We start from the raw sequence: 11,715 nt of genomic DNA on the forward strand, positions 1-11,715 counted from the left end.
TGAGCTCGTTCCGGAAGAACGGCTTTGCATTGACGAGCAGGTAATGCCTTTCAGGGGCCGCCCGGACGTCAAGCAGTACATAAAAGGAAAGCCACACCAGTGGGGCGCGAAAGTATTTATGGTTTGTGGCGAATCTGACCTTATATATGACTTCCTGCCATACCAAGGATCAATAAGTACCTATCCGACAACCCAAAGTGTAACTTTGGCTTCACAGTTGCAATATTTATGACTATGGCTCAGGGCATTCCATTTGGTGTGGGACACAAGTTATTTTTTACAATTATTTTACTTGTTTGCTTCTGCCATGTGAAATGCCGAAGAGGAAAATATTTGCTGCGGGAACAATACGGTCTAACAGATGCGAGAGGTGTCCCTTGAGGAGCGAAAATGATCTCAATGAAAAGGGGCGTGGCTCATTAGATTGCCTTGTTAATGGAGACGGAAAGATGGCCGTGGCAAAGTGGCTGGATAACAGGTCCGTGGCCTTGGCATCCAGCTTTCTTCCTGTAAAGGATGAAGACACTGCTAGGCGATGGAGAAAAACAGAGAGGTTTTTCGGACATCTGACGAACAGCTGTAGTCGGTGCGTACAACCACAGCATGGGTGGCGTCGACAAACAGATTTTCTTGTGGCGCGGCACCGTACAACAATCCGGACAAGAAATTGAACCCTCAGGATTATATTCCTCTTGATGAATTTCGTCGTAGTGAACGCCGGGATTGAAAACAGGAAAGAAGCAGACAGGCAGCTTATTGCGTGAACAAACAGGTTGACTTACTCGGCTTCACCTTGAACGTCACTGAGCTGCTTTCGGCAGCTGAGAGCAAACCTTCGACAGCGAAGAAAGGAAGGCCCTCAGCGTCCCATCTGCAGCCTGCAAAGCAGGCTAGGTCCACAAAAAATAGGCCTGTCCAAGATGTCAGGTCGGATCAGATCGGATTTTGGCCCATTCATGACGATTCAAGGGAGCATGCAGCCATGCAAAATGGAGCACTGTGCGGGAAAATCTCGCATGCAGTGTGAGGAATTCAACTTGTGCCTTTCAATGTATAGGAACTGTTTCAAAGTGCTTCATTCTCTCTACTAAAGAAATTGCGGTTTCTTAGCGCTTCGTGAAACCCTGGGAATAAAGCATCCAAAAATTTCATTTTACAACCCTTGAGTCCGGATATCCGATTCTGACGCCATATCGCTAACCCGGTAACTGCTTCCACTACGAGTTTTATAATTGGGGATGTTATTTGACTAATATGAACATTAAAAAGTAGCTGAAAAATCTGCCGTAGAAATGAAAAATCCAGGGCCTAAAGGCTAGAATGCTGCTGAACACTTAATAGGAAACAGTATACATAATATAAGTGAAATCACAGCACAAAAGCGTAAGTTAATTTCTGCTGGTTCCCTAGCCATGTCAGAATTGTGGACAATGAAAAAACAGATGGGTGTGCTGCACAGGCACGATTTCGTCTAATAAAATAAGTGAACACACTTCACATGGATTACTTGAATTTAACATGCTCTAAAGTGAGAAATAAGTGGCAAGCTGCATGGGGAGATCAGGGAAACAAAGTGCATTCTGTAAACACCATTTCAGTGTTTCAGGACCATAGAAATCGTGTCGACATCAAGACTGTTTTATAGTTTTATGCTGTCTACGCTTTGGAGACGCACACCTTACAGAAAACTTCTTAATAAGAAAGGAAAATAAACCTTTCTGCGAATTGTGTTGTAGTGAACTCACAATAACCTACATTTTAATTTCATATACAAAAATTGGGCCAAGAAAAAATATTTTACATTAGTTTAGAATGAATACATCTGATCAAGCCACTATTTGAAACAAACTATAGGTATCGCCTTTAAAGCAACATACTAAGCCTTTGTTTCGCCAATCGTAGCCCTAGTTGATTTTGCACCATAAAACTCAATGTGACCAACTAGCAGCTTAAAACACAAAAATGAGTGCCGTCGCGGTGGCTGAGTGGTTATGGCGCTCGGCTGCTGGCCCGAAAGACGAGGGTTCGATTCCGGCCGCGGCGGTTAAATTTCGATGGAGGCGAAATTCTAGAGGCCCGTGTACTGTGCGATGTCAGTGCACGTTAAAGAACCCCAGGCGGTCGAAATTTCCGGAGCCCTTTACTACGGCATACCTCATAGCCGGAGTCGCTTTCGGATGTTAAACACTCACAAACTAAACCAAACAAAAATGAGTTGTCTCTTAGAATGTTCAACTACAGGAAATCATTACAATTAACTACCGTATAGCATAAAAGGAAAATGAATATGGGATTTGCCATTTCACCGGCCCGATAACTGCTTTAACAGGCTGCAATATTATGTACCATGCCTGCTCAATATTGAAAAACTGCATATAGACCTGCACACTAAGTCTAAAAATCAAAGGAAAGAATATTTAATCACGATCGAGGTCTCCGTCTATGAAATGTGTAACCTGTAGCGTAAACTTTTTTCTTTTTTTTTTTGCAGCACAACGACGTTGTATGGAATATCTGCGTTTAGCAGTATTGCGTATGCCTATACGTATTAAAAGAGAAGGTTAATGTTAGAACAGAGATCTGAATTTTTTTCTCTGCTTCTGCTCTGTCGATTTTAAACACTTGAGAATGTGTGAGATGTTAATGCATGCACGTATTTTCTCTTGCTTCTCTCTGCTTATTGCATTTGCATCTTAAAATATCCAACCCTCTGTATTTTTAGCATGTGTACAGAACTTCACGCTGCCAAAGGAGCAAGAGCCACGTCATGGTTTTTGTTCTTGTCCTGGCATTCCGTTCAATATACGCGGAAGAATGGTGAATAAATATTGACTGATCAATTGATTCCTCAACACCACGTGACCACCTTTGACTAATCATAGGGCTCCGCCAAAGTTGAAGGTACGAGAACAAGAATTTTGGAAGCAGACAAATCCCAGAAAATGGATTATAGTGGATTAGTGCGTCCTATTAGTTTAATCCCATATGATATTCCAATGGAAGGTACTCGGATAGTCTAGAACGTGATCACTCGTGCATACCGCATAACGGTAACTAAAGCAGTTCAAACCGGACTTTTGGCGGGAAAATCGCACTTCAGATGAACTTGAAGGTAAGGTTGCGGAGGGTAGTACTTCATTCAGACTTGCTGCGGCGGCAATATATATATATATATATATATATATATATATATATATATATATATATATATATATATATATATATATATATATATATATATAACGCTATTCACAATTGTACAGACGGTAATGCGGCTGCTCTAGAACGCCTGCGCTTTTTTTTACTGCCGCATTCAAAGCATATTGAATTTGTCGCACATGCTTTTTCCTGCCTTTGTTTGTCCACTATAATTTTATATGCAATATAAAGCACTCAAACACTTGTGGGAGGCCGATGAGTTGTTTTAATTTTGCTCGAAAATTTTATCGTTGTTTTTGACGCAGACTCCAAGCCACTTCTTATCGCCAATAGAAGTTCAACTCTCTGTAGTACCCTTGTTCATGCTGAGCGCTCAGCATATAGCGGTCATAATTTTAGCTTCCGATATTTTTGTTGATTGCTTACTTTTGCCCTTTTACAGAGCCGAGGCGGTGGCAAAAAAGGCAATTTTTCAGGTGTGACCGATGTTCGCTGTTTCCAAAATCTCACAAATATTTGTTCTCGTACCCGGACATTGCAAGGGGGCCATGTATTCTGGCGTGTGTGGCCGCAAAGCCTAGCGTATAACTACTATAGAGCTCCAATGCAATAAATATACACAATTGCATTAAGGGCTCGGTAAGCGTCGGCATATTTCTTTGATAAACTGTGTGAGCCCAGCCCTAGCGCGAAGAAAGCTGCAGTGGTCCCGGTTTGCACCAGTGGAGCTAGGAGCCGTTTCGACACTTACCTCACCGAATAAATAGGTGATATGTTCTCCTTTAACGACTGGGCCCCGTAAGTTGCCACGGTGGTTGCCCAGAACTGCATACACATGTCTGGTAGGGTCCAGTTTAGACGTGAAGGGCTCCATCGCTCCAACTCATCCGCTGCCAAACGGTTTTCTCTACCTCGCAGGCGACCGAGGAAGCTCTCCAACCTCCGCTCCCAGAGACCTCTGCCTCCGCTACTAGGGCGACGATGGAGACGTCCCAGGCCGATAACGTCGTTGCGACATCGGGACGCTCCTTGGCTTCAAGAACCTCAAGCTTGGCGTCAAAGACGTCAAGCTTGGCGTCAAAAACCTCAAGCTTGGCGTCAAAGACCTCAAGCATGGCATCAAAGACGTCAAGCCAGCGGAACTTAAGAGAGTCCATTAAGGCACTGAACAACCTGCTGCTTGATGCCCCCGCTGATGCCATCTCTGTGACGGTGAGTTTGAGGGTTGGCCACGAGATGTGTGGTGATGGAAATGTGCTCTAGGCCCTGCTTTTCGAGACGCGATGCTTGGCATCATTAGGCTGTGCCAGGAACAGGGAGACTCCTACATTCACACCTTTTCCCACGTGCAGAAGACGAGACTCAGCTTGCGTCTTGGTCAAGGCTTGTTTTTGCGAAGGGTCTACCGCACCAGTAAATCCACCTGGAGCGCATTATTACACTGTAACAGGCCTTTTGTATATTGGTACAAAAGTCCGAATTCATACTCTATATGCTTTATTCCACGTAACCGCCACAGCACCTTCCCCGAGTTGACTGAACTTATAGCAAAGCAGGTTTCAGGCATGCCCACCTCATTCCATCTAAGCGGAAGTCTATTCCAAGACAACTCACTTCCGGTTACGGTCGTTTTCTTCCTAGGGAAGCCGAAATGTGTGGTTCTCCTATCACTGAAATATACAGAGAATTCGCTTCAATATTTTAGGAAAAATCTACTAAAAACATTTTACCTATAACAGCTAGGTGCTTGGCAGTAATTAACAGATTATAGCTGTTGGTTATATTTTGCCCATTGCTGTATCACCTGACTAATAGCGTGAATGTGGTCCATTGTCGAGTGCCTTTTACAAATGCGTGCCTCATCATTTCGTTGATTGAAGTCTATGGTTGCCGTGGCTCTATTAGCGGTTAGCTTAGTAAAAACCTTGTAGGCAACAAACAGTGAACAGATGGGTCTAATTTTTCAAGTTCTTGACGTCTCCTTTCTTATTAATCAATATAATAATAGCGTTCTTCCAAGCTTCTCGTACGCTTGATGTTATAAGGCAGTGAGTATTCAGGGTCGCTAGGTTTTCTAGAACGATTTCCTCTCTCTCCTAAAACGCATCTGCAGTTACCTGATCCTCACTAGCTGCTTTCCATCTTTGCATTGCTCCCCATGGCTTACTTTACTTCGTCTTTCTTTGCTGTGTTATACTGCCTATCTCATCTACGTCCTGATTACATTGGCTACTGTATAGATTTGTGTAGAACTCTTCGGCCACTTTGACTATCTTATCCACATTGGTAATGAAATTCAGAAGGGTAGACGCTGGGGCTTGTTGGTTCATATTGCAAGGATAAAAGCGTAGCATAAAAGACGGGGCCTCAGAAAGAGTGACACACCCAGCGCTATGACATTGCTGTCCTTGTCTTTTAACGTATACATCTTATTTTCGCTTATGCAGTTTCCTTAATGGCTTGTAGGACTTTAGGCTACCTCCCTTCGTTATACCATGCTCTACTCAGTCCAAATTAAACTTCCTTACGTCTCTTGCCTTGCGCTTATTAATTGAATTCCATAGCTATGCCAGCTCTATTCTTACTATGGGGCTTGATGCTTTCATACTTTGGCCTACCTTTGCTGCGCGCTCCATAATGATAGCTGTGAGATTATCATTCATAGCGTGAACATTAATGTCGTCATCCTCTGTTAAAGCCGAGTATCTGTTCTGAAGCGATATCCTAATTTCTCAACTTGACCTCTTTCTGCTAACTGGTTAATGGGCTTTTCTTTTTCTTCTAGTTTTAGTTTTTCGTCTAGTTTTCTTTCTAGTTTCTTTTTCAAGTCTGGGCTTATTCGACACTTTACCATCCTGTGCTCGCTACAGCGCACCTTTCCAAAGACCTGCACATCTTGCATGATGCCAGGCTGAAGGCACAATACGATGTCTACTTAGTTGTTAGTCTCATCAATGGGTCTCTTCCACGTCCAGTTATCTCGTTTGCGGAAGAAGGCATTCATGATAGATTAATTATTTCTGTCGCCGAGGTCTACTAATAACTTCCTAAAGAAGTACTTTGGTTTCAACTAGTTGGTTCCTAGCTGTAGATCATGTCAGGACAGCGCGAAAGGAACAAGGACAAGAGAGGCACAAACACACAACAGGACAGGCGCCCTGTTGTGTCCTGTCCTGTTGGGTCTCTTCCACGCCCAGTTATCTCGTTTGCGGAGGAAGGCATTCATGATAGGGTAATTATTTCTGTCGCCGAGGTCTACTAATAACTTTCTGAAGAAGTACTTTGGTTGAACCACTCAGCCATCGCGGCAGCACACAATGTCTCATTTAATACCCTGTAGTTCCTCTAACGGCACTGCTAAACTAGCGGCACTGGATAATGTTCTAGCTTTAAACGTTGCCAGGATGCTTCCAATGGCGGCGTGTCTGGAACCAATGATTCTTAGCACCCTCAGCTGCGTCACAGGTCTGGCCGCCGCCTTGGTCAGTTGCTCCGCAGCCGCATGGGACTGAAGCATGAGAGTTAATTTTGCATAGTCATATAGAAAGCCACGTACTAAACCCGGGTAGCTAAATTCCATTCTGGTGAATGAGTGCGTTATCGATTCTGGCCACCGAGATCAGGCCGCACATCAGGCCTAATTATGCAACTCCACTGACACGAGGAGGTCTATTTTCAATCCGGTTGAGAATCGCGCTGCACCGGGATTCGAAGCCCGGTCCTCATGCACGCGAAGCGGATGTTCTTCCTCTACGCAATATAGACTATATATGCCCCTCATAGGTTACGAGAAAGCATTTGGCTCAGTCGAAACGTCAGCCGGCATGCAGGCATTGCAGAATGAGGGCGTAAAAGAGCTGCATGTAAACAAGCTGGAGGATATCTGTAACGGCTGCACAGCTACCATATTCCTCCGTAAAGTCCGCAAATAAGGTAGAGTGTCAAACAGGGAGAGACGATCTCGCCAATGCTATTCACCGCCTGTTTGCAGGAGGTGTTCGGACGTCTGGGTATGGAAAAGTAGGGGACAGGAGTTAATGCTGAATAGCTTAGTAATCGGCAATTAGATGATGACATTGCCTTGCTAAGTCACTCAAGAGATAACTGGAAAGCATTATGAATGAGTTAGGAGGAGAAAAATGACTGGTCTAATAATTGTGATGCAGAAAACCAAAGTAATTTTCAAAAGTCTCGGAATAGAAAAGCAGTTTACAATTGGTAGCAAGGTCCTGTAAGTGCGAAGCGAATACGTCTACTTAGGGCAGGTGGTGACCGCAGGTCTGAATCACGAGAGCGAAATAACTAGAGGAAGGGGAATTGTGTGAAGCACATTTGGAAGGCTCTCTCAGATCATGAATGGTGGTTTACCAGTGTCCCTTAACAGAAATCCATTTAACAATTGTATGTTACCTGCACTCACCTATGGGGCAGAAATGTGGAGGGTAACGAGAAGAGTTCAACTTGAATTGCGACCACGCAGGGAGCTATGAAAGGGCAAACGATGCGTGTAACGTTAAGAGATACAAAGAGCTAAGAGTGGGTCAGAGAACAAACGCAGGTGAATGACATGCTATACGAAGTCAACAGGAAGAAACGGGCTTGGTCAGGGCCTAGAATGCGAAGGTAAGATAGCCGATGGTCCGCAAGGATAACGGAATGGATGGATCCAAGAGAAGGGAAACATAGCAGGGGAAGGCAGAAAGTTAGGTGGGCGCAATGTGATTAAGAAGTTTGCGCGGATACAATGGTCGCAGCTCACCTACGGGGCGGAACGAGGGAGGCTAACGCAAAGAGTTCAGTTTGAGTTAAGGACAACGCAGTGAGCAATGGAAAGAAAAATGATAGGTGCAACGTTAAGAGACCGGAAGCGGGCAGAGTGGGTGAGGGAACAAATGCGGGTTAATGACATGGTTCACGCAAAAAGCGTACAGGCGCTAAAAGACGAAGACAAGCACACTCATGACATCCCAGTCGAAAGCAAGAGGAAGAAATGGGCTTGGGCAGGGCATGTAATGCGAAGGCAAGATAACCGCTGGTCCTTAAGGGTAACGGAGAGGATTCTAAGAGAAAGTAAGCGTAGCAGGGGACGGCAGAAGGTTAGGTGGGTTGATGAGATTAAGAAGTTTGCAGACAAAGGGTGGATGATGCTGGCAACAGACAGGCTTAATTGGAGAGACATGAGAGAGGCCTTTGACCTGCAGTGGGTGTATTAAGGCTGATGATGATCATTATGATCGCAACTGGCACAGGAGAGGGTTAGAGAGCTATAGGAGAGGCCATAGCCTTGCACTGCGCGTAGGCAAGCTGATGGTGACGGTAATGATGAACTAATTACAAAGGATCAGAAGTGCGTCCAGTATCAGTTAGTAGATGCGGAGAACTGGCATTGCCCTTCGTCCTACCGAGCTACGAATTTCGGCTATCCAAGCATGTAAGGTGACCACTAAGTGCGCATAGCGATGCCACTCCTCGGCTACCGACCCGAAAGGCACGGGTTCAATCCCCGCCGAGGCGGTCGCATTTAAATAGAAGCTAAATGCTGAGGGTCCATGCAGCATGCAATGTCAGTGCATGTTCAGGAACACCAGGTGGTGTAAGCCATCCAGAGCCCTCCACTGAGGCGTCCTTTAAGGCCTGAGTTGCTTTTGGACGTTAAACACCATAACACGAAAACCGAACAAAGATATACGCGACCGCTGCCTATTGCGGATTGGAGACCGCAATGGCCACTATGGCCGTTTATTTGCCTTTTCAACATTGACGCAGGATGCTACCCTCAGGACAGCCACTCGACCACAGCGGGCTGATTTGCTGAAGAACAAGCTGCTCCGTGTGGTGCTGCTTTGCGTTGCCGTGGGATCCTTCACCCTGCTCCTGTACCGGCCGGCGAGCCGAAAGACGCCGCAGTACTGCGTAACAAAGTCCTGCTCTGAGCACAGGTGAAATAGCCGAGAGCTATGCGCTACATTGGGCATGAACAGAGCATATCCCCTGGAGTTCAGTAGGTTTGGTGCACTGAAAGACTGTCAGAAAGCTCTGTCTTTGTGAATGGCTTTGAGCTGTGTGGGACAAGAGGTGTGGCCCATACATCAGTTCACAAGGAGCCGTTTATTCGCGTAAAACATTGACCGCGGGGAACGAAATGTAATGTAAAGCGTGACTTAATTTATAATTGTAAAGCTTAAACACGGGTATTATATTTGTTTTCGAAAATAGTATTGTGTAGGCAATGTAAGGTCAATTAAATAGTGTTCGAACAAAGTTTTTCTGCAGATACATATCTTCTAAACATTCGTACCTGATGTGGCACACCAAACGAGCAGACAATAATATAGCGTAGAAAAAAAGAGGGTGTTATAAACAAGAACGTTTATTCTGTAAGCTGAGTACACGGGACACAGGATGCACGGAACAGTATAAGGTGGTCACTCCACGAACTAATTATTCCACACTAAGAATACTATGCACACTACCAACACATTTGAATGCTGTTGAAAAATCGGGTCTTGATTTTTTTTACATCTGATGTGCGGGCATTACGTGAACTTCTTGTCGCTCATTCTTTCTTAAATTATTGAAGAGCATTTTTCATGTAATTTGCGTTTTTGCCTTTATGTGCATATTGTATGTGAAGTTAATTGCTATGTATATCTATTTCCTGCTCAATCGCTGCTTGCATTCTAAAGGAGGCTTCGAGCTCTAGTCAAGCCGCTTCTAAAGCGACTTTTACCCGCAGTCTCCTCCATCAGTGGTGGAAATGAATAAATTATTATTGTAGCGAACCATGACGGCCGCGCCTTTTGCCGCCTAGGCAGATCACTCACGACGCGCCGATGAAGACGAAGCGCCGATCCCCCCGCGTGGGTATGTGCCATATACCTGGGGTGAAGAAGAAGAAGAAGACGACTAAGCGGCGCCTCGCTGCACGAGTCGCTTCGGTTGGACTGGCCGTCTTCTGCGCTGCCCGCCGTTCTGCTCGGCGTTTTGTGTCGCCCGCCGTGAATTCCATTCCTCCTTTTATTTGTGCACAAACCCCCCTTTCACTTGGTGTACATGCGGATTTGCTGACGTCCTGGAGGTTCGAATCCGTATGCTTGCGATCATCATCGTGCCGGTCAACAACAACCTCTTGTCCGAGGAACGCCAGGCCCTTAACTCTTTAAGTCGGCGGTCCGACATCATAATCAAACCTGCAGCCAAAGGTGGCGCTATCGTCGTTATGGACAAGACCGAATACTTAAAAGACGGTTTCCGACTATTGGAAAATAAACAATTTTACACGGAACTCACCAGCGACCCCACAGGATACTTCGAAGACGAAATTAACAGTGAGATAAAATCTCTCCTCCAAAAACAAAAGATATCCCAGTACATGTTTAAAGCAATGAAGCCGGTCAAACCAGTCCCCGGGCGGTTCTACCTTCTCCCGAAAATTCACAAACTAAACCGTCCCGGTTGTCCCATTGTCTCAAGTAATGACACACTCACCGAAAAAATTTCTGGCGTTCTCGACTTTTTACTCAAGGACATTATAGCAACTATACCCGCCTACATTCAAGACACTAATCACTTCCTCAGAGTGGTGTCTAACATTGAAATTCCCGATGAGAGCTTATTGGTCACAATGGACGTGACGTCTTTATATACAAATATCCCCCACTCAGACGGCATACGCGCGGCGGTGGATGCGTACCTGCGGACCGATCCTCCAGTTCACCTGGATGGGGAAACTCTCGCAACTATTCTTGGTTTAGTACTCAATTACAACCACTTTGAATTTGAGGGAAGGCACTTTCTTCAGGTGAACGGTACGGCGATGGGGACCAAGATGGCACCTGCCTATGCCAATATATTCATGGCGGCACTCGGAACACAATTTCTGGACACTCAACATTCGAAGCCACCCCTCTACAAGCGTTTTCTGGACGATATCTTCCTCATCTGGCCTCACGATGAAGCTAGCCTATTAACCTTTATAGGAAACAAATTTCACCCATCGATATCGTTCACCCAAAGCATCTCCAAAACATCTATAAACTTCTTGGACGTGACAATACAGAAAAAAGGAAACGTACTTAAGACAACGCTCTACAGAAATCCCACCGACCGCCCGCAGTATCTACACTTTAAGAGCAGCCACCTGTACCAATGCAAGACGAGCATACCTTACTCTCAGGCTCATAGATACCGACGGATATGCTCTGAGCTCGATGACTTTGACCGCCATGCTGAACAACTGAAGTCAAATCTCTTACTGAAAAAATATCCTGCTTCCATCGTGGAAGACGCTATTCGGAAAGCTCGCGGTCTAGACAGAAATAAAATACTGAGTCCCCAAAACTTCCAGCAAGGTGAAAGGCAAACCAATCTCGTTCTCACACATTCATCAAACATGCCACGCGTGAACAATATTCTCTCAAAACATTTTAACATTATCGAGCAAAGCAGTCACCTGTCCCGCATTTTTAAGCAGCCAACAAGAGCGGTATACCGGCGCAGCAAGAACCTCAAGGACATTTTAGTTAAATTCAGAACATCACCCAATGCTAACCCAAA

The 11,715-nt window shown here is 45.1% G+C and overlaps 1 long non-coding RNA gene across 1 annotated transcript; it reads left to right on the forward strand.

Annotated features, from left to right (window-relative positions):
• Window positions 1–4,167: 4,167 nt before the first annotated feature.
• On the forward strand, window positions 4,168–9,281 carry LOC144134617 (uncharacterized). Its single transcript, XR_013315173.1, has 2 exons — window positions 4,168–4,371; window positions 8,926–9,281. It is a non-coding gene; the product is annotated as an uncharacterized LOC144134617 (long non-coding RNA).
• Window positions 9,282–11,715: the final 2,434 nt, after the last annotated feature.

The sequence above is a fragment of the Amblyomma americanum genome, chromosome 5 (genome assembly GCF_052857255.1).
Source record: "Amblyomma americanum isolate KBUSLIRL-KWMA chromosome 5, ASM5285725v1, whole genome shotgun sequence".
NCBI lineage: Eukaryota > Metazoa > Arthropoda > Arachnida > Ixodida > Ixodidae > Amblyomma > Amblyomma americanum.